Source organism: Phoxinus phoxinus, assembly GCF_949152265.1.
Source record: "Phoxinus phoxinus genome assembly, chromosome: 18".
NCBI lineage: Eukaryota > Metazoa > Chordata > Actinopteri > Cypriniformes > Leuciscidae > Phoxinus > Phoxinus phoxinus.
The window spans coordinates 31468810-31491548 of NC_136893.1; the positions used below are offsets into that span (position 1 = coordinate 31468810).

The 22739-nt window shown below is 41.8% G+C and overlaps 1 protein-coding gene across 4 annotated transcripts in view; it reads left to right on the forward strand.

Annotated features, from left to right (window-relative positions):
* Positions 1–1004: 1004 nt before the first annotated feature.
* LOC306986211 (uncharacterized protein) overlaps positions 1005–22739 on the forward strand; it is an 80242-nt gene continuing 58507 nt past the window's right edge. For all 4 annotated transcript variants that reach the window (XM_079589207.1, XM_079589209.1, XM_079589210.1 and 1 more), the window contains exon 1: positions 1005–1472. The gene's annotated coding sequence lies outside the window, so the exon portion shown is untranslated. The remainder of the gene's footprint in view (positions 1473–22739) is intronic.

The window sequence follows — 22739 nt, forward strand, 5'->3', positions numbered from 1 at the left end:
CAACGCCAACTTTTGTTGAATTTCAGAGAAATCTACAGACGCAAATAGACAACGTGCAGTAAAATAAAGACCTAAATGTGTACTTTGGACTTTTTTTCACCACAAGTCTGAAAGAAGACATGTTATTGAAGACTAATAGGCCAAAATCTCAAAATTGACCAGTGAAAAAAAAAAACGATGCTTTTGCCTGCCGTGTCTCGCCTTAAAGGTGAACTAAGTAACTTTTTTACCTTAACTGATCAACTTCGGAGTCACTGGAATGGTTATATTACTTATTTTGGGTTGAATGGTGGTGGTTTCGCACCCCCCTGGTGCCCATGAGCGGAAAAACAGCGTTTGCAACTTTGGGCCGGCGACCCGCCGGCCTCTTCGTCTGGAAGTATCGTGTGATCCCAAGTCTCGCGAGGTAAAGAATTGCTTTACTGCAAAAAGAAATTTGCTATAATGCTGTCATTATTGCGCTCCCTCGCGCTGTTGGAACCCGAATGAAGACGACGTTGCAAAGAGTTTCCCATCTGCTTTGATGTCGTTGATCTACTAAGCCTCTAGTGTCTGAGAATCGCCAGCGAGTTTTTAACAGTTGTTGTCAAATATATATTCCGAAGCTGCGGGGGGAGCTCTAGAGAGAAACCTCCGAGCAAAACGCGAGGATACAACAAAGAAATCCAGATCTTACTGAGTGCTGCTTTAACATGATTACATATTTCAAGCATCTTCATCTGTGGGATTAACTAAATGTCGTACCTGCTAGACAACACTTCACCATGAACAGTCAATTAAACAACACTTTAAATAGTGGATCACAACAAAACTAGAATGTTTTTTAACTAGTAAATGTAGTCAGATAAGTATATCAAAAGTTGGTGGTCAAATGTAAAACAGAGCATGCAGACAAGCTGGTGTGGTAGCCAATGGTGTGCGCTGCTGAAGAGAAGCATGTAGTTGAGCAGCCAATCAAAGCAGGCCTGGGCTGGGATGAGAAAGGGAAGTGGCCAATGGGACACAGGCAGTGGCGGTACATTCCCCAGCTCTTAAGAGGTTAATGAGCAAAGCTGCTCGGCTTCCTGCCAGCACGTCCAGCCGCTCAGAGTCGTTCCCACAATGAGTGAAAGCTGTATCACGACAGGACTGAGTCTAATTATACACCCACAGAGAGAGGGAGGAAGAGGAGGGGGTCACAAAGGGCGAGCTAAAGTGTGTGAGTCTGTGCGTGTGTGTGTGAAGCCGAAAGAAAGCAGAGCGAGCTTTAGAGAGAGAGAGAGAGAGAGAGAGAGAGAGAGAGAGAGAGAGAGCGCTCACAGCGGGCGAGACAGAAACATACAGAAGATACAGCAAAAGAGTGACTAGGTGAGGACAAGATAAGGAAAAAGACACAGTTGACAGCATCATGCTGGATATCCCGCTCTGCTGCGCTGCCGCTGCTTCCCATGATCACTCACTATACTCCTCTCCATAAAAAGACACCCGAAGAGGTAGGACACTTTTGCATGTGTGTGCTCGTGTTGACAAGTGTGACAGAACAAGCGTTACTGAGTGTCTTCGAGACATACGGGAGTGTGTGAGGTATGTTGTGTGGGTGTTGTGTGGATATTCAAGCAATGACAAGACAATGTGTGACTGAAAGTGTGTTCTTCAAAGTGCCCAGCGTTACGTGAACCGTGCAGAGCCGGGGTTAGTGTGTAAGGCTAGCGCTGAAGTGTTGGAGAGGCAGATGAAGGACGCTGATAGGCCAGCGCTGGACGATCGGCTTGTGTTGTGCACTTCTGAACTGTCAGTCATGGCTATATTATGAAGCGATATCTACCAATTTCTGACCCTTTAATGACTATCTTTGTTATAACTACACGTAGTAAGGCTGACTCAGGCATATGCTTTATTTAAAGTCCAGAACCAAGGTTTGTCAGATTTGTTTTTTTAGCTGTTTGTTGTCAAGGTTTAATTTTATTACACTTGTAAGACTTTTATTGGGGAATATTTAATTGCACGGTATAACATGAATAAACATTTTTCATAGTGAATTTTTGATAGTGAAAGCCATGTGTATAGTATATATCATAAACATTTTAATAATGTATCCTATATATTTATATTGCCATTTTATATATTTAAAAAAGATATCCAAATATGCAAACCCATATTCATGATAATATATGAATGGTTTAAGACAGTGGCATAGGTTTGATTTTGAAATTGGTGGGGACGGGGACATCATTATATAGTTTTGATCGACATTAATGCTAGGGATATATCAATGTCACTGGATATTGGTAGGGACACGCCCCTAGCGTCCCTACTAAATTCTACGCCCCTGGTTTAAGATCTTCTCTGTCACTGTCAGTGACTCTTAGATCGCTGCTGCCTCTTTAAGATGTCTATTTTTACAGTAGCGTTCTCACACGTGTGTGTGTGTGTGTGTGTGAGTGAGGTGGAGGCAGAGACAGGAGTGAGTCTATGTGTGTGTGTGTGTGTGTGTGTGTGTGCAGAGAGCAGGAGTGTGTGTGTGTGTGTGTGTGTGTGTGTGTGTGTGTGTGTGTGTGTGTGTGTGTGTGTGTGTGCAGAGAGCAGGAGTGAGTGAGTGTGTGTGTGTGTGTGTGTGTGTGTGCAGAGAGCAGGAGTGTGTGTGTGTGTGTGTGTGTGTGCAGAGAGCAGGAGTGAGTCTGTGTGTGTGTGCAGAGAGCAGGAGTGTGTGTGTGTGTGTGTGTGTGTGTGTGTGTGTGTGTGTGTGTGTGTGTGTGTGTGAGAGAGAGAGGTGGAGGCAGAGACAGGAGTGTGTGTGTGTGTGTGTGTGTGTGTGTGTGTGTGTGTGTGTGTGTGTGTGTGTGTGTGTGTGTGTGTGTGTGTGTGTGTGTGTGTGTGTGTGTGTGAGAGGTGGAGGCAGAGACAGGAGTGTGTGTGTGTGTGTGAGAGAGAGAGGTGGAGGCAGAGACAGGAGTGTGTGTGTGTGTGTGTGTGAGAGAGAGGTGGAGGCAGAGACAGGAGTGTGTGTGTGTGTGTGTGTGTGTGAGAGAGAGGTGGAGGCAGAGACAGGAGTGTGTGTGTGTGTGTGTGTGTGTGAGAGAGGTGGAGGCAGAGACAGGAGTGTGTGTGTGTGTGTGAGAGAGAGAGGTGGAGGCAGAGACAGGAGTGTGTGTGTGTGTGTGTGTGTGTGTGTGAGAGAGAGGTGGAGGCAGAGACAGGAGTGTGTGTGTGTGTGTGAGAGAGAGAGGTGGAGGCAGAGACAGGAGTGTGTGTGTGTGTGTGTGTGTGTGTGTGAGAGAGAGGTGGAGGCAGAGACAGGAGTGTGTGTGTGTGTGTGTGTGTGTGAGAGAGAGGTGGAGGCAGAGACAGGAGTGTGTGTGTGTGTGTGTGTGTGTGAGAGAGAGGTGGAGGCAGAGACAGGAGTGTGTGTGTGTGTGTGTGTGTGTGAGAGAGGTGGAGGCAGAGACAGGAGTGTGTGTGTGTGTGTGAGAGAGAGAGGTGGAGGCAGAGACAGGAGTGTGTGTGTGTGTGTGTTGTGTGTGTGTGAGAGAGAGGTGGAGGCAGAGACAGGAGTGTGTGTGTGTGTGTGTGAGAGAGAGGTGGAGGCAGAGACAGGAGTGTGTGTGTGTGTGTGTGTGTGTGAGAGAGGTGGAGGCAGAGACAGGAGTGTGTGTGTGTGTGTGTGTGTGTGAGAGAGGTGGAGGCAGAGACAGGAGTGTGTGTGTGTGTGTGTGTGAGAGAGAGAGGTGGAGGCAGAGACAGGAGTGTGTGTGGGTGTGAATAGAGTAATGTTGCTGGTTTGTGCTTCTCCATGGCAGACTCCGGCTGAGAAATGTCGGCTGGTTATTAATCGCTCATTCTGCTGGTTACTTCAGGCTCTTGACTCATGTCTCTTGTTTTGTCTTGTTTACCTGTAAAAATATATAGAAACATCATTAGACTGTATAGAGTCTTGGATTAAATTAAAAGTAAGTTTAATTAAGTTTTTGATACTCAGTAGACTTTAAGCACAGTTAGTAAGCTGAAGTATGCAGGAATCTTATGCAATTAATCACATATTTGTATTGTACTGTACGTAGCTCGTTTTGAGATAATAGTCTTGTTTCATCAGATGGACAAATGCTCTTATACACACAAGTGATTGTTTTAGAATATAACTCACTATCCCTGATGTGAATCCTCCATATTGTTTATTTTTATTTTTATTCCATTCGTTTCACACATTCATTTACTCATCCGTTCATTTATTAATTCATTACTCACACATGCATTAAAAATCTACCAAATATTTACAGATTATATTGCTCGTCGAGTGAGCAGCTATCGCCATGACGGCGCGTGAGGCTGACATTAGCATATCCCAGTACAGCCCCGCCTCCACCGCCACTTTGCTGTTCATAACAATAAAACCACTGTAAACTATTGTAAACGTGTGCGCTGCTCATCCAGCATGGGTTGCAGTCGCACAGACTGACGGCCCAACAGCATCTGATAAATGTCGGTTCACACAGAACACCGTTCTCCACTCAGTGTGCTACTTTTTCATAGTTTCTCTACATAGACACGCACTAGACAGGTGTGTGTAACGCTGCATCTTCATGACACAGCATTATAAAAACACTGCGCTCAAGTTAAAATCAGTTCAGCTTAACATGTCCTGAGACCTTGAGTTTTCCACTTCCACTGCCAGCGTCTCGCGTTAAACTACACAGCAAAACACGTCCCGTGTGAACGGCCCCTTGCCAGTATAAATAACGTTAAGGAAATAAGACGCAATTAAAGAAAAGCAATAGATATGGATCCAGTACGTTACAAACGGTACCTCGTTGACTTGAAATTGAAAAAAGGCTTGGTTGACAAAATAAAAAAACGACAAACCAATTTGTTATACATTTCCTTCATTTCCACTATCTTCTTCTTCTTCTGTTGTTTATATGGCGGTTGGCAAACCAACTAAAGGTGCATTTCCGCCACCTACTGGGTTGGAGTATGGAGCTCTACTTGGTTGAATATTTTTTTATTTTCCACTATCTTAGAAAGAATTGACCTTGTAAATGTTTCAAGAAAACGTGCGGACATCATAACTTTCCATCTCCTCTCACTTAATTGCCATAATAAAATTCCATAACATGCCAATTAAATGTGATACCAATTTCACGTGTTCGCTTATTTACACATGCATAGCTGCCAACTTTTGAGTTTAGCTTGGAGTGAGATTTTTTGGGGGGGGGGGGGGGGGGGGGGGCTAAACAATGTTACAATGTTTAGCTGCATGGTTACAATTGCTGGCAGGTTACTGTATTTATTATTGCTTGACATCTTGATTCAATATCGATTCATTTTGGTAATAATTAGTAGTTACAGTAGATACATGTTAACAAATAAATCACTAATGCTGAAAACATAGAGAGCCCTATTTTTTTATTAAAGGTTAAAAATAACAACTTAAATAAAATATAATGCGTTCTTTATTATAATAACAACTTAATAATATTTTAATGATATAAGTAAAAATATATGTAGCCTAATATAGTGGACATATTTAACAAAACTCTCTAGCTAATTTTTCCAGCCTATAAATGGTCATTAAATTGCTTTCCTGATGTAAATGTAACTTATGTGACATTGTTCTAGCCGACCTGTTTTGCAGTCCATTTACAACATTTACCTGTTTTATTGACTTCTTACCGCGGTTGAAAAACACTGATTGATCCGAGGCATACATTTCGGTAAGTTCGGGTTTATTTACTAATATCTCTCAGCTGAGCTCAGATTCTCATCACCAGTCGTCGCGGTTTTCCCCGCCGTCTTTATTGTATCTCTTCTTCTGTTACTAAGTTCGGGGGGCAGCGCATAGGGTTCAGTGACGCTCATCAGCGCCATCTATGGTCGGGGAGTTTTTTCTTTTTTGCGTGAGAAATGTGATGTGTGGCGTGAGTGCGTGTGAAAACAGGCAAAACCGTGTGTCACACGGCGAAAGCGTGAGAGTTGGCAGCTCTGCACATGTTCTTGCATTTTTTTTAAGTTAGTTCTTAGTTATTGCCTTGATAAAAGAAAATGTCATATATTGCCAAAGAGGAGATATAGGAGACATATCTTGTATGTACATGTACATATAGGGCTTATATGTGGATATAAAGAAGCAATACAGGAGACCTATATGGCCTGTATATGCACATATGCACCTCAATTTTGCCTATATGTGGCATATATACGCATATATGCAGCATATATATTATCATATATGTGCATATAAACTGCATATAGGTTTCATCTGTGCGCATATATCCTCATATAGGTTTTTTCCATGTGGGTTGTATGCGCTCTCAGCACCGCCACTACGGACTACACCGATCCCGAAGTCCAACACAAGCTCAATATCAGAGCTGTCTCTGGACTGTGCCGCTGTGGCTCTGCTCTCTGTTTGCACTTTGAATACTGAGAGTCATGGCTGCACTTGCACTTATTGTTTACACTTAGTAAGACTATTGTTATTTATACTGTTTTTATTTCTGTTTAATTTGTGGAAATAGTTCCACTAGGAGTCCCACACAGCCTCAAAGCTCATAGTTAAAGTACAGTACGGTCTGAAGAGACCCGTGTGAAGTCATACAGGAGAGAAGCCGGTCAGTGGAGTTTCACGAGTTCACACTTACGAATGATCAGAGAGTAAAGGTTTATGCGTATTTGGCGTGCTGTCCGGGGGGAGGGCTCCGAGCTCGGAAATTGGGCCCGAACCCAGAGTACTCCCCCCGTCTCTGGTTAGGAAGATAGCCATGCAAGTGTGAGGAGATGGGGTGGTGGAGGGATGCTGAAAACTGTCGAGGAATAAGGGTGAGTTGACTGTGAATATTTATAGGCTTTACTCATGCTGATTGAGTGGATCTGTTGATTACTGATTGATGACAGCTGGTTGGAGTTACTTGATTGCTTGATCATTAGAACGTGTTCCTCCCGAACCTTGTTAATAAAACATCATTTGTGACCTGACCTTTTGCTGTGCTTGTGTATTGTTGTCTTTCAATGCATCCGATAATTCTCATAAAGTAGAACTGAAATTACATTCATCACAAGATGATCAGCTAAAACATTTCAAAATGCCCCTGCAGACTACTGTTCCAGTCGTGAATTCTGTCATTGAGGACTTCTAATGATGTTTTATAAACAAAGTTCGGGAGGAGCACGATCAGGTAACCAATGCAAATTACTTGTCATCAAACAATTACGTCTACCCTAATCAGCATGACAAGAAGCATATATATCCATTCTGTCAACTCACCTAACATTCCTTGACAGTTTCCAGCATCCCTCCACCACCCCGACTCCTCACCCTTGGCTCTCTTTTACAGCCAGCAATACGGGGGGAGTACTCTGGGTTCGGGCCGAATACCGAGCCGTCTCCTCGGACAGCACGCCAAATATGCATACCATTTATTCCATCTGACTTATTTGTAAGTGTGAACTCGTGAATAACATATTGTGCAAAAATCTCGTCTCGTCTTGTTCTCATGAGATACGCGTCTCGTCACACCCCTAAAAACAACAACTGAAAGTTGTATATGAATGAAACGGTAGATGAAGTACAATATGTTGAACTACCATGTCATCAGGAGAGAATTCAAAATCACAGTGGACAAGGAAAACATTTAATCTAAAAACCAAACTAATGAATTCAGTTCATCCCAGTCCAGTGGGTGCATGCGGGCGCACGTCCGTCTGTAAGTGTTCCCCATGCAGCGATGCACATTATGTGTTCATGTTACGCGTGTGACAGCGGTAACGCCACACTGCATCAGGTTCCACTCAAATGTGCTCGTTTTGGCTAATCAAGACGTGTGTGTGTGTGTGTGTGTGTGTGTGTGTAAGGCACGTGCTGGCCTCGGTGATGAAGATCTACAGAGATCACGATGTCTGTAAGAGCGTCACTGATCTTATACAGCACTGCCCAGTAATCCTGTTTGACCTTAACTTCCAGAGGTTTACATACTACAACTCTATTTACTAATCTCACCTCGATTTTACAATTTCAGTAAAAAAGAAAAATGGAAAATCCTCCACGTCACAGTTAAAGTAACAATTATTAGATCTTATAAAATGTGTTTTCCAATAATGTCAAACCCAATTGTTGAAAAAGTGCATCCATGCATTCATTATGAAGTAACCCATACGGCTCCAGGGGGTTCAGCTGAAGCAAAGCGATGAGTTCAAGAAAAAGATTTTGGTGATAGTGCTTAATATTTTTTAAACCAGTATTTATTTTCAGTTGATTTTTCTGATTGGCCCCCCCTGACTGGTTCTTGGTCCCCCCTGTGCCCCCCATTTATAATATCCTGGAATCGCCCCTGATGCAGAGGACTGGCGAGTACGAACAAGCGAGCACGTTTAAACGAGATGATGTTTATTCCTGCTTTTAGCATTTACTGTGTGTCACACTGGCTCCAGTTTACCTTTTTCCATGAATCATTACTTGATTTTACTTAAACTTATTAAAATATAGAGAGACAATATTAAATAGATTAATTTCTAATTTAAATGAGATTATATGTGAAAGCCCCTCGCAGACGTTGCCCCGGAAGTGAAGCCCCCGAGCGAGTCTGACCACGAGTGTGAGCCCGCGACACCAGCGGCCGAGGGATGAACTTCAGTGGGATCAACTCCTGCCCTAGCCCACCCAGCATCTGATTCTTCATCGCTGTGTAAAGACAGCACTAACAACTACCTGGACGATAATTCCTCTGGTGTACCTTCTTTGCTGTTTAAAGACAGCATTAAACGATTAGTTCACCTCAGAATGAACATTTCCTGATAACTTACTCACCCCAATGCCATCCAAGATGTTCATGTCTTGGAAAATAAATTAAGTTTTTTCAGGTTTTTTCTCAGGGGATTCAGGGGAACTAATCCTTTAAGAGTAATATGGACTGTGATGTGCTCATTTCTTTGATATGTGTGGACTGTGCCCTACTCACCATCCTCCTGTCCAGTCTCCGGTCGACTCCATCACCACAGAGCTCAGCCAGTCCTCCAAGCTAGAAGCTTGCAGTCCTGCGCTGTCTCGGGAGATGCCCTGTCATGAGCAAGCGCCTGTGCTAGAGGATCCCTTCACTCCATCTCGGCCAGTCGGCTCCGTCCTGGCTCCTCCCACCTTCGGCTCCACCAGGGACCCTCGGCCCAGTGACTCCACCAGCTCCCCCTTGGTCAGTCGTCACTCTACCTACCTCTTTGATGCCCCGTTTACACAAAGGGAAGACGCAAATATTTCCCTGTGGTTTGGCCTCTCATTTACATGAAAACACTGTTTTTATCACAGAAAACTATTATTTCTAAACACTCCAGCCAGAGTGGAGATTTCTGATTTCTGGTCAACTGGGAGAAACAGGGTTTTAGGTTCTCAAACGTCACATTATGAACGCCCTATGAAAGGAACAGGAAGTCGCTCGTGTTATTCGTTGTTGTAGATTCTGAGGATTCTGATTGGCTTGCAAAACTTTATCCTTCTCCCTACACTGCCGCCCATAGGTTTGGCATAGTTATGATGACGCTCGACGGCGTATTTATGCAGGTTGATGTAAATTACAACTTTGTAGAAAATTCCATAAAGGCTTGTGTCTTAAAATGTCAGTCCTAAACATCAAACCTTAATCAGCAGCATCCCAGGATGAAATTAGGCAACTCGTGAAAGTGGCTTAGATGCGGCAGCCCTATTTATACCATCAGGACTCACCCAGTGCTTTGAAGAGAGCTTTACACCCAGAACTCAACTAATCCTTCTTTGGCCTCGACCATCAGAGGATTAGCAATGCTATCTCTCTCTCTATCTCTTTTGCCCTCAATGGATCATTGATTGTTTCAGTGCAGTTGGCACTCAAGTCAATTTGTTTAATACCTTACTTTTTTAACCTAGGGTGACCAAACGTCCTCTTTTGGCCGGACATGTCCACTTTTTACGTACTGTCCGGGGCGCCTGATTTTTTTGGTTTTTTTTTTTTGCATTTACTTGTACCTGAACTTTGAAGGGGACTTAAATCTCTTTTTAGTTGTGAGAGGGTGTCTCAGTCTACACTACAGGCTCACTGGTGTGTTAAGAAGCCAAACAATTAGAATATAATAATACTAATTATTATTATTCCTCCTATGACTGTAATAGCCATATATTGTAAAACAAATTCACTGTAATCTAAATGAATATTTCATAAGCATATTATTTAATGGTACAGTTAGGGCGGGGTGATATGGCCAATAAATCATATCTCTGTATTTTTTGGTTGGATGGCGGGATTTTCTCAGGATTTTAAAATTTTTTCCACTTGGATTAAAAAATATATCTGTATTTATTTTTTATTTTACATCCTTCCCAGTGTTGTCCTACAAACAAAGTTAATATTGAAAGCTATGAAAACAAATATAGTGAACGTGACCATGTAGGCTCTGGTATATTATGTGCAAACTTTGTAAAATTGCAATCTAAAAACAAAAATAATTAATTTATTTTTAAATTCACTACACTAAAAAAATACATAAATACAATCAAAAGCACAGACCAATTTACTTACATTTGATTATCCCATTACAATAGTCGCTATACAGTTACTGCTGTCATAAAATACAAATAAAATACTTGTAGGTTTAAAATTCTACATATGGCACTTTATTGTCCAACAACAAATATTTTAGCAATATGTATATTTTGAGTATGCGTAAATTAAACAATCGTATACATTATTTTTATGTAGGCTAAGTTATAATTTGTAAATTAAACAAAAACAATTTATGTGCATTGTTAATTTTTGTAATGCAAGTTATAACTTGTTAAACTTGTAACAAAGAAACTATTCTGTACATTTATTTTTGTCATGTCAATTAATTGTACATTTGACACTAAATCAATTGTTCTATACATTTTGACTTACAGTAGCCAACTTTTTACAACTATTTACAAGATAAGTTACGTTTAAGATAAGAAAAACTAAATAAAAGTTTAAATTAACAGTATACATAAAACAGATTGGAATAAAACATTTTTCTTTAGACTTTTATAGATGTGAGCAGGAGAGCCTGGATGGGCTGCACAATAGAGATGCTGGTAAGGCTTCTGCCAGTGGTGTCACCAGAGACTCTACACATGAACTCCAGCATTGACTACATTGTTTGTGTACACAGAGTTTACTAAAAAAAAAAGGTTTTGTACGACTCACTTTATCAGTTAGTGTTTCCGGTGGCTGGAATTTTCATATAAATTCTAAGTGTATAAGTTATCATGCTTTTCATTGGAATTACAAGTCCATGACATTTCCTCATATGGAGTCAGTTCATTACGTTGCATTCGGAGATCGATTACTTTTGACTGACAAAATTCCAGCCACCGGAAACACTAACTGATAAAGTGAATCGTACAAAACCTTTCTTTTTAAGTTTTTTTGGTCTGCACTGAATATGTGTAATATGGCCACATAATATGCCCCGCAACATGTATGTACATGTTTGTATTTTTAAGAGAATAATGTTTATGCGTGGTTATTGAAAAAAAATAATAAAAAAGAGAGTTGCTGAAATAGACCACAACACGCATACTAAATATGTGTTCCGGAGACTTTTGACTAATGGATATTGTCGCTTCGAGTTCTGGCTTCAAAATGATGTGAAAAACATCCTGCCTAATCGTTCACATAAAACAATACATTGATTTAAACTTTGTAAGACCGTTTTTTTGTCAGAAGAGGTTTATGCAGGAGTGGTAATGGCCCATCAATATTAATGAGATTCAGACCCGGCGTGTGACAGACACTCCCCCAATGGCCCATCATGAGGCAAGCCTAAACAAAGAGATTCAAAGGTTTTGTTTTTCAATCTGTTTTATTGTAATTCCTCTATGTGGAGGAACTAAATGTTCAACTGAAGACACAAGTGAACATTGCATGCCTGGCATTTCCAAGGTGTGTCCTGCCTTTTACCAAGCTGTCCTTTGCAAAGCACACAAATCTTGCGGCCAACTGTGCAAAAAGGAATATTTCTTTAAAACTGCAATGGAAACAGTTTTTGCGCATTTACAGTCACCTGACTTAGAAGACGCTGTGTGTTTTGGGGTCTGTGTACGCAAATAATAATAATAATTATCATCATTATTATAACATTTATTAGGCTACATATTTAGAGACACTTTTATCCAAAAAAGGAACAAAGCAATTCGTAAAATGTCATTCATAATACGGGTTAGACAATAATAATACAGGGCTAAGATTATCACAAATAAACAATATTTTGACGCATATCCAAGGGTTTGTGTGGAGTGTGGAGCGCGCACTACATGGCACGGAGCCGCGGACACGAACACTTGCATTTTCCTATCAACAGTGGAAACAATTTAAAATACTCTTATCATTTCTGGTCATACAGAAAACATAATACATTATTCGCAACTACTTTTATTTGTGTAAACTCACAATAACAAGAAAGCATTGTGCTTTTGTAAAATAAAATAAAACAATCAGGCGCGCTTTCATGATCTCCGTGAACTGGAGCGCGAGAACTGAAACTAAATATAGCCTATAGGCTAAAGCTTGAAATGTCCACTTTAAAACGAACAAATTCGAATCGAAAGCTAATACATTCTGATTATGTAATGCGTATGAAAGGAGCATTTCTCTCTAAAAGCGCATCTGCTTAACAGCGGAGATGGAGATGTTTTTTAGCCGATTTAGAAAACAATAGTTTATTAATAATATTAATGGCTCTTCTCATTCAGCACTGCGGGAAAAATGTCAATTCCAGGTTCTAATTTGGCCTTAGAAATCGACATGTTTTCCATATTAATTTGTGAAAATATCTGTAAAATATCTGTAATAATAGTGGGTAAATATGCAGCCTACTCTTTCTGATTTCTGAAAGAGAACTGAAACAAAATATAGCCTATGTAGGCTAAAGCTTGAAATGTCCACTTTAAAACGAACAAATTTGAATTGCTCTCTTTTCATACAGATTACAGAAGCTGAGAATATTTGTTTTTTATATAAATTACTTCATTTGAAAGATGCGATCTCAAGCTTTATGCCCGTGGGTATGTTTGCCTGTTTGACTGCAGTTTCGCGGAGTTACAGATCATTTTCAAACGCGTTTAAAATTGGAGTTCATTGACAGAGAGAGTGCAGAACTCGCATCATGTTAATTTTTCTTTATTTGGCAAAAAGCAAAACACTTTATTTTTATTGTGAGTATACAGAAAAAAAATAGAAACTGAACAGGATCGATTGATGTATAACACGAAAATGAAAGATCAAAATTAACAGACCATTTTGAGTTTATTTTGCATTGCTAAAAAAAAAACACGAGCAAAACGTGCCGGTGCGTTTTTGGTCCCCAGAGGGTTAAGAAAATACAACAAAAGTAACAGAGTTGCACACTAGGGGGATTAATGTAGATCTAAATAAAGACATTGAAACATTTTTTAAATGTAACTTAAAATCTTCATAGAAAAAAGATTTGAGTCAATATAAAGCTCCATTTCTTTCTTAAATGATATAAAACGGGGGGTTTTTTACAGGAAAATTTACATTTGTGAATATGGAATTTTGCTTAAAAATAATAAATAAAATGGTCGGTTTTTATAGCGTAAGTCACGCCCATTCTGGCGGGCTCTGACGCGCTAGCTCCTGATTGGTTTGCTCCTGAGCTGCTTCGCCATAGGATGTGCAGTTGCTGCAGCACAGCCAATGGGCGAGCTAGACGCTCTGCTGGTGCTTGCTGTGCAGCTGCACTGCGTTTTAAAATATAAGCGTCAATATTCTCAAGGAAAGGTTTGTTCCCCTTCCTCAAGCCACTTTCTTTTTGAGCGAATTAAGGGACCTTCTACTTTTTTTCTTATACATGTCATCTAATTTATTCATTAACTCTACCATTTCTAATTTTTCATCAATGCAATGCATGCATTTTGGGTGCATCATACGATACTTATCCATGGCTCCCAGAATGCATTGCACCATGAAGCATGTCACCATTGTTGAGATTCATATGCTGATTCTTGATGTCTGTGTGTGAGTAAAAATCATTTGATGTTCTGATATAAATGTGCTGGAACTCTTGCTGTAGAATCACAATAAGAAAACAAAATGAATAACATATCACCTGTATGAAGCTCACACACAATATTAGTGAGATAAGCCACTACATGATGATTATTCCTATCATCAATCAGTTTACAGCATCTGATTGTATTTTCTCTTGCTGTTCCGTATTTCCAGGACTATAAGTCACACTTTTTTTCATAGTTTAGCTAGTCCTGCCACTTATAGTCAGGTGCGACTTATATATCAAAATTAATTCATACTGACTGAGATGAACCAAAAGAAAACATTACCGTCTACAGCCGCGAGATGGCGCTCTAGTTAGCGGAGTTGTTCAGAAGCGACACCGAGGAAGAATTAAATGGATTCAGTGTTGTGGAATGAGATCGGGAGCTTGGTGAACTTGCTTACCGGTAACTTGCTTGTTGGACTCACTGGCTAATGTTAATTTAGCCTATTCAGCCTCCCAGGTATATGTTTTTTATACTATTGTGTAGCTGAATAACTGTTAATGTGTTACGCTAACACACCGGACACTATTCAGCTGTTGTTCTGTGTGCTGTTGTGTAGCTGAATAACTTGCCTTTCCAGATTAAATGTCTGTACTTGGTCTTGGATTTTGTGAAATAAACTGGACTTTATAGTCCAGTGCGACTTATATATGTTTTTTCCTCTTCGTGACGCATTTTTTAACTGATGCGACTTATACTGATGCGATAATCGGTCGACCCCTATTATATTCAACTTAGTTTGAGGTACATTATGAGATGTTACAACTGTAATTCCTCACCATCCGCATTAACCCTCTGGGGTCTAAGGTGTTTTTGGGGTCCTTGAGATGTTCTGACATGCACTGACATTTGTGCTTTTTTCAGTTGCTTATAAACATATTAATGGCAAAGGTGTAATTACACTCTATTTATCACGAACAGGGCTACCATAATATGTGAGCAACATGTATGTACATGTTTGTATTTTTGAGAGAATAATGTTTATGCATGGTTATTGAAAAAACTAAAACTTTCTGAAATAAGGCCACAAAACACATACTAAATGTGTCCACAAGACTTTTGACTAATGGATGTTGTCGGCTAGAGTTTTTGCTTCAAAATGATCTGAAAATCATCCGGGCTAATCGTTCACATTAAACAATAGATTGATTTAAACTTTGTAAGACACGTTTTTTTTGGAAAGGCAATATGCGTGTGAGCGTGAAGGAACATGAATAATGGTGTGATTCACACCTGAGAAGACAATGAGCTGCATAATGACCCGCATAATGAGCCTTTCATTCAGGTGTGTCACTGAGCCACAAGAACGAATGCAAGGACAAAATAAATAAATAAATATATATATATTCTACAAAATTGGTTCACAGTTGGAAACTGCGCAATTAAAAAAAAAAAATGTTTCACTAATTGTGTATCCATGCAAATTGTATAATATCCAAGGTAAATATTTCTAGTAATTGTGCAGTTAATTCTCATACTGTATTTACTGAAAGTTTTGGAATATGTATCCTCTCCCCAAATTTGTCACTAATAAAACACAATAAAAATAATTTAATGAGAAGGCTATATTGACCTATAAAAATTTTGTTTACATCTACCTTGTAAATATATTTTTTGCTATTTTATTTAAAAGGTTACAATTACAACAACAATTACAATTTTAACAATATTTTAAGTGTAATCTTTCTTTGTAAAAAGTATACATTTTATCATACATATTTCAAAGTTAAGGATTCATTAGTTTGAATATTGGAACAAACACTATACTAACATCTTAGTTGATAATGCAATATACCTACTTTATTTTTGACAAAACATCCCATATATGTAACATATGAGCAGAAACCGGCTAAGAAAAGCTTATTTGATAAGCTTTCCAAAACTAATCATGAAATCTTGTCTAAACATTCATATTTCGTCTGTAACATATCGTGTTTATGATATAATAGCATGAATGTTAATTTGCAGTTTGTCGCTTATACAAAGACATTTTATTTCAACATATTTCAGTCGATTTTTACATAGCAATATAGTTTGGTAAAAGCTAAACTAGCTGATGTGTTCATGTAAAAATAACATGTTTACTAATGTAAGAGTGTGAATGAACAGCACAACTGTACAGCTGTAGTAAACGACAGCGTGCGTCTGTGCCGTTCATTCATTCACACAGACACGCGATTCATATTTAAACAGTCTTTTTGCGGTTTACAGACACTATTGCATATCACGACACGATTAGAACAAAGCACTTAAGAGTACAGACCTTACTATTCACAATTCTCAGATTTCAATCACATATGCACACAAAATCGAATTTGGACTGACAGTCTGAATGTAGCCTATGTCGGGATAAGAAATAGAAGGAAGAAATGTCAGGTCGTCAGTCTATGACAAAGAAGCTATAGCTGGTACGGATCTACCACCTATTCATTTTAGTTTGTAAAAATGTCGCACCCTTTCCTGCTTACCAAGTCCTTCTCTATATGATTTAGCAGCTTCCATGCATTTTTTCCGTGGTTTAGACATAAAAGATTAGTGTACCAACGTGTTGAGTAGTACATTAACAGTGCAATCCATGCTGTTGTTTACATAGTGAGTCCGCTAGTTGAAAAGTGTCACTATGCTTTCTCTCACTAATAGAAACAAGCAAAAATAGAAACACTTCCTCAAAAATGATTGGTCTTCCCACACCCAACTTGCCGGCTCTCACTGACGCTGCAACCATTTGTAGAGCCAGTGTTGTGGCCGTTCATACTTAAAAAGAACTAGCTCAAAGTTCAGTTCACACAGATGATAATGAACTAGTTCATGTTCATAGTTCTTTTTTTTTTTTTTATGAACTAAGTTCACATATCTAAAAATGAACTAATTCACGTTCATTTTTTAAAATTCTTTTAACAAAGATGTAGGCTAATATTAATAATAATGTTATTTCAACACAGTATCTCGTTATTTCGAAATAATATGTGTGCGTGCATCTGTAAATCCGGTGACGCGTGTATTGATTTTTATTAATAAACAAGTGTTTTCTCTAAAAGTGTCGACTCGGCTGCAAAGATGAAGTTGACGATCGCCATCTCCGTGTGAACGCGCTTATAGAGAGAAATGCACATAAATAAGCCTAATAATGGATTATCAGAGAGTAGCCTTTTTCTTTTTTCGTTTTGAATTATTTAGTTTAAAGACATTTCAAGCTTTGTGTATTTGATGTATTTGTCATGTCTGTGTGAGGCATACACTGAGTTTGGTTAAGTTAGGATGTGCTCTAGTTCACGTGCAAGTGAGCGCGGGCGCCTCCGTTATATTTGTTTCGTCGGCCTATTCATTAAATACAGGCAATTGGTTGATGAAAAATGTATTAAAATTAAGATACAATTTATACAAAACGAAATTCACTTTAAAGAAAGGCTTTCTATAACAACTTCAACGGCTTCATGCAGATTAGAATGTCCCCTTATTTATGTCGAAATAACGAGATATCGATACTAGGCTACTGTGTCCACCGTGGTCTCCTTTTTGATCAGCGGAAACTATTTTTGCTTGTTTGGGATCTGACTGTCCAGCGTATTTGAAAAAGTTAAGCAAACTTTCCTGTCTTTTTGACATTTTTCCCCTGAGTGAAACGATTGAGGCTAACAGCAATCTCAACTCGTACAACAAGCGCGCAAGTCATGCGTCACAAACATTGAACACTACACAAACAGTAATTATTTTTTTTTCATTTAGGCAATTCATTTTAGTGACACAGGAGGTGCCGGATCCAATGTCGGAGGTGACGGAACATGTTCCAGCGTGTTCCGGCTCAAATTAAGCCCTGGTAAAACCTGACTTTTCAAATGAGCGTGAACGTGAACTGCGCGTGCTGCTCATTCCTGCCAGAGTGAGCGCCGCTCTCGTTCACGTTCATTGTATGAAAAGTGATTCGTTCTGTTCAGCGTTCGGCGAAAATATGAACGAGTTCAGTGAACGTCGTTCATTGAACGCGTTCATGCACAACACTGTGTAGAGCAAACACCATTGTACAAAATCCCAGCCACCCTCTTAACTCATGTTTCACCCTTCTTCCCTCAGGCCGCAGATACAGACAGCTAGGGAAAGTTTTGTAATCTCAGCTATAAGAGCGTTGAATTCACAGAATGCCTCATTTATCTACATGTTATGTTATGTTATGATATGTTATGTTATGTGTACATGGTATGTTATGCGTGTTGAATGTTGCTCCTGGTACAGTCTGTGAAAACAAAGTTCCTCTATCAAGGATAATAAAGAATGAATATGAATATGAAATATGGTTTATTATTAAAAAATAGCAGCTATTTGAAAATTTGCTGCAACTTATTTAGCGTACCTACTATGGGGGCATCCATTGGATAACAAGCCATCACCTGCCGTTAGCATTCCATTGACTCTTATTCATTTTGGCGTCACTTTGACAGCGAATAACTTTACATCTGAGGAGTTTAAAGACTCCATTTGTCCATTATTTATTTCTTAAGAATCACGACAATGTATAAAATGCTCCATTACCTTGTATCTTACGTTATGGCCCTGTAGAAGCCGTTTCTGTATAAATAGGCTAACGATTCCGTCATAACCACGCGACTCTCTGTCGCACAGTAGATAAATTACTAGGGATGTCCCGATCAGGTTTTTTTGCCCTCGAGTCCGAGTCATTTGATTTTGAGTATCTACCGATACCGAGTCCCGATCCGATACTTCTATAATACATAACAAAAAGAATAAAGAAGAGCGAAAAAACAGATCCAGGATGTTCCTTATTTTAATTCACCTTATTTTAACATTTAACAACTGTGTTAACAAACAGAGCACTTCTGTGAGGTAGCTTGAACAATCAAGTAATAAATAACATAAATTCTTCACTTTTGGTGACGTCAACAAAGTGATGTCATGCGGCACGCGTTGCTGTTTCTGTGTGGAGTCAAAAGGGTCTAACTCTGTGCCACCGCATAACTATAGTGTTAAAAAATAATGAGAAAATATATATATACATATATATCCGAGTCCTGATCGATAGGTAACGTCCGATTCCGATCGAGTCTGAAACCACGTGATCAGATCTGGACATCCCTAGAAATTACGTATAGACAGGAGGAGAAGCTCGCATTTTCATCCTGAAGATCCTTCCATTCGCCACCAGAGATCTCTCTCGCCCGAGTATTTAAATTTTTCTCGCCGAGACTAAATTTCCGAGTTGTGAGGTCCAGACAGTCAACGCTCATGTACCTTGGCGACAACAGCCTTATCTCGAAAAGCCCTTCTAACATATAACACTGCCTCTGATGCCTCTGTGGTTAAGCTTTGGATGTTTAAATATACTTTAAGTAGAGCAAGTTGTAACACTCCTAATGAAGAAGTTTTATTTTTCATTATGCTATTTATTTTGTACTTTTATGACACAAGATGCTTTTCAGTTTTATAGCTGATTGTGAACAAATACCTTTTTTTTTTTTTTTCAGCCCTGCAAATAAAAGCCCAGCTATGCAAGAGTGCATTTTGTTTTCTGCTTAGTGAATAATACACTAAAGGAGGTTGTACTGTAGCAACTGTGGCGATAGGTGGAACAAACTGCAATTAGCACTACTGTCTGTTCAAAATAAAACCAAAGAAACCTAGCCTTGTGAATGCATAGCTTTTACCAAAAACACTTTATTTTACTGTTCAATTCTCACTATTAAATAGTTGTTAATTAGCATGCATATTACTAGGATATTTGCTGTTTACTAGTATTGAACCGTTTTGAATGGATGAATGATGAACGTGAGACGCCGAAATGGATGCCAATAAGATTCTGAATGGAAAGTTTACTTTGCCCCATCCTCTCCCGCATTTTGTCGTTGAGAATGGCCTGCTGTACTGTGTCGCTCAGCGGAGGGGGGAGGAGAATAAATTGCTGGTTGTACCCCGAGCCAAGACCGAAACCATCCTGGAGCTGGCGCATTCCCATCCCATGGCAGGTCACCTGGGGGCAGCCAACACCACTCAGCGCATCCACGACCGCTTCCTCTGGCCGTGCCTGGAGGCCGAAGTGAAGCGGTTCTGCTAAGCCTGCCAGGTCACGTCGCCCAGGACCCCACCCCCCAGCCCGCTGCCTATCATCGAGGTGCCCTTCGAGCGGATTGGAAAGGACATAGTGGGGCCATTGCCAAAGTCTGCCCGCGGACACGAACACATCCTGGTAATCGTCAACTACGCCACCCGGTACCCAGAAGCAGTCCCCCTGCGTAAGGCCACCGCGAAGTCCATCGCCCAGGAGCTGTTTCTGCTGGCCAGCCGAGTCGGCCTCCCCTCGGAGATCCTGACTGACCAGGGGATCCCGTTCATGTCCCGGCTGATGGCGGATCTCTGCAGGCTGCTACGGGTAAAGCAGTTGAGGACCACAGTCTACCACCCTCAGACGGACGGACTCGTGGAGACATTCAACCAGACCCTCAAGCAGATGCTTAGACGTGTGACGGCGGAGGATAAGCAGGATTGGGACCTCATGATTCCCTACGTGCTCTTTGGGATCCGCGAAGTTCCCCAGGCCTCAACTGGCTTCACCCCCTTTGAGCTCCTGTTCGGCCGTCAACCACGTGGGCTCCTGGACGTCGCCAGGGAAGCTTGGGAGCAGCAGCCTGCCCCTCATCGCACTGTCATCGAACACGTTCGACAGATGAGAGAACGGATCGATTGAGTGATGCCATTGGTCCGGGAACACCTCAGCAAGGCCCAGCAAGCGCAGCAACGCCACTAAGACCGGGCAGCCCAGCCACGGGAATTCCAGCCCGGAGACCGCGTCATGGTCCTGGTCCCCAGCTCCGCCTGCAAGTTCCTGGCTTCCTGCCAGTCACGTACCGGCTGAGGCAACCTGGACGACGGCAGACGGAGCAACTCTACCATATTAACCTCCTGAAGAAGTGGGTGGGGACGCGGGACCAGCTGGCTGCCTTGAGTCTCACCGATCCCGTGGTGGTTGACGTCAACCCTCATCTCTTGGCTGCCCAGAAGGTGGAGACGAAGTCTTCTGCAACCTGAACGAAGTCTCCGAATTCGACGGGTACCCCATGCCTCGGGTCGACGAACTGCTGGACCGCCTCGGAAGGGCCCGGTACATCAGCACCCTAGACCTCACCAAAGGCTATTGGCAGGTACTGCCTTCTCGACTCCCAGTGGCCACTGGCAGTACCGGACCCTTCCCTTTGGCCTGCACGTTCCAGGGAATGATGAACATCCTCCTGCGGCCCCACCAGGCGTACGCCGCCGCCTACATAGATGATGTGGTGATCCACTCCGAGGCATGGGAGGAACATTTGGATCGTCTGCGGAAGGTGCTCTCGGAGCTCCGGCGGGCTGGACTCACCGCCAATCCCCGCAAATGCCACCTAGCCCTCTCCGAGGCCAAGTACCTGGGCTTCCAAGTCGGACGAGGCCTCATACGGCCGCAGGAAAAGAAAGTAGAGGCCATGCACTCCGCCCCGAGACCCCAGACGAAGACCCAGGTACGAGCCTTCTTGGGGTTGGCGGGTTATTACCGATGTTTTATCCCCAACTTCTCCTCTTTAGCCGCCCCCCTGACAGACCTGACCAGAAAGGGGCAGCCGGAGAAAGTATGCTGGACCCCATCGGTCGAGGAAGCCTTTGCCCAGGTCAAAGCAGCACTTACGTCCTCACCCGTACTCCGCTCTCCAGACTTCAGCTGCCCCTTTCTGCTGCAGACGGATGCCTCCGACACAGGACTGGGAGCCGTCCTGTCCCAAATCCAGGGAGGTGAGGAGCATCCGATCATTTACATCAGCAGGAAGCTGTCCCCGGCCGAGAGGAAGTACGCCGCCGTGGAGAAGGAAACCCTGGCCATCAAGTGGGCAATCCTGGAGCTCCGGTACTACCTCCTAGGCCGCAAGTTCACCCTGGTCACCGACCATGCGCCCCTACAATGGATGGCCCGCGCCAAGGACACCAACGCCAGGATGACTCGCTGGTTCCTAGCACTCCAGGACTTCCACTTTGAGGTACGACATCGGGCCGGGGCCGTCAACGCGAATGCCGATGGCCTCTCACGGATCTGGACAGCTTATGCAGCTATGTCAGGGGTCATTCCCCACCCTCCCCTTACTTCACCCCTGCTGTCTCCATTTGTTCACAGGACCAGAACGACGCTTAGGGGGGGGGGGGGGAATGTGACGAGCTTCCTTGGAGGAATCAGCGTCGCCCTGGCAACCAACACAAAACACCTGCACGTCCTCACCGCCGGCTGATCGGTCACAGCTGCTCCCAATCAGCCCACAGCCACATAAGCAGCACATGCTTAGCAAACAGGCAGACTCTAGTCTCGAGCCGAATGGAAGCGCTGGTCTAACCTTTCTCTCTGTTCTCCCCAGAAAGCAGCGAGTGACCGACAGCATACCGGTTTGGAACACGTTTTGGACACCCACTTTCGTTTGGACTGAAGAGCACTTAAAGCACCAGCCACCACGCACCGGCTTACCTTCTTTCACCCGTTTATTTGATTGTAATTAAATCCACCCTCCGGGGCCTTTTCACAAAGCCTGCCTTGTCGAGTGATTCTTCACCCCGTGACAATACATACATACAGTGGGGAGAACAAGTATTTGATACACTGCCGATTTTGCAGTTTTTTTCACTTACAAAGCATGTAAGTCTGTAATGTTTATCATAGGTACTCTTCAACTGTGAGTGACGGAATCTAAAACAA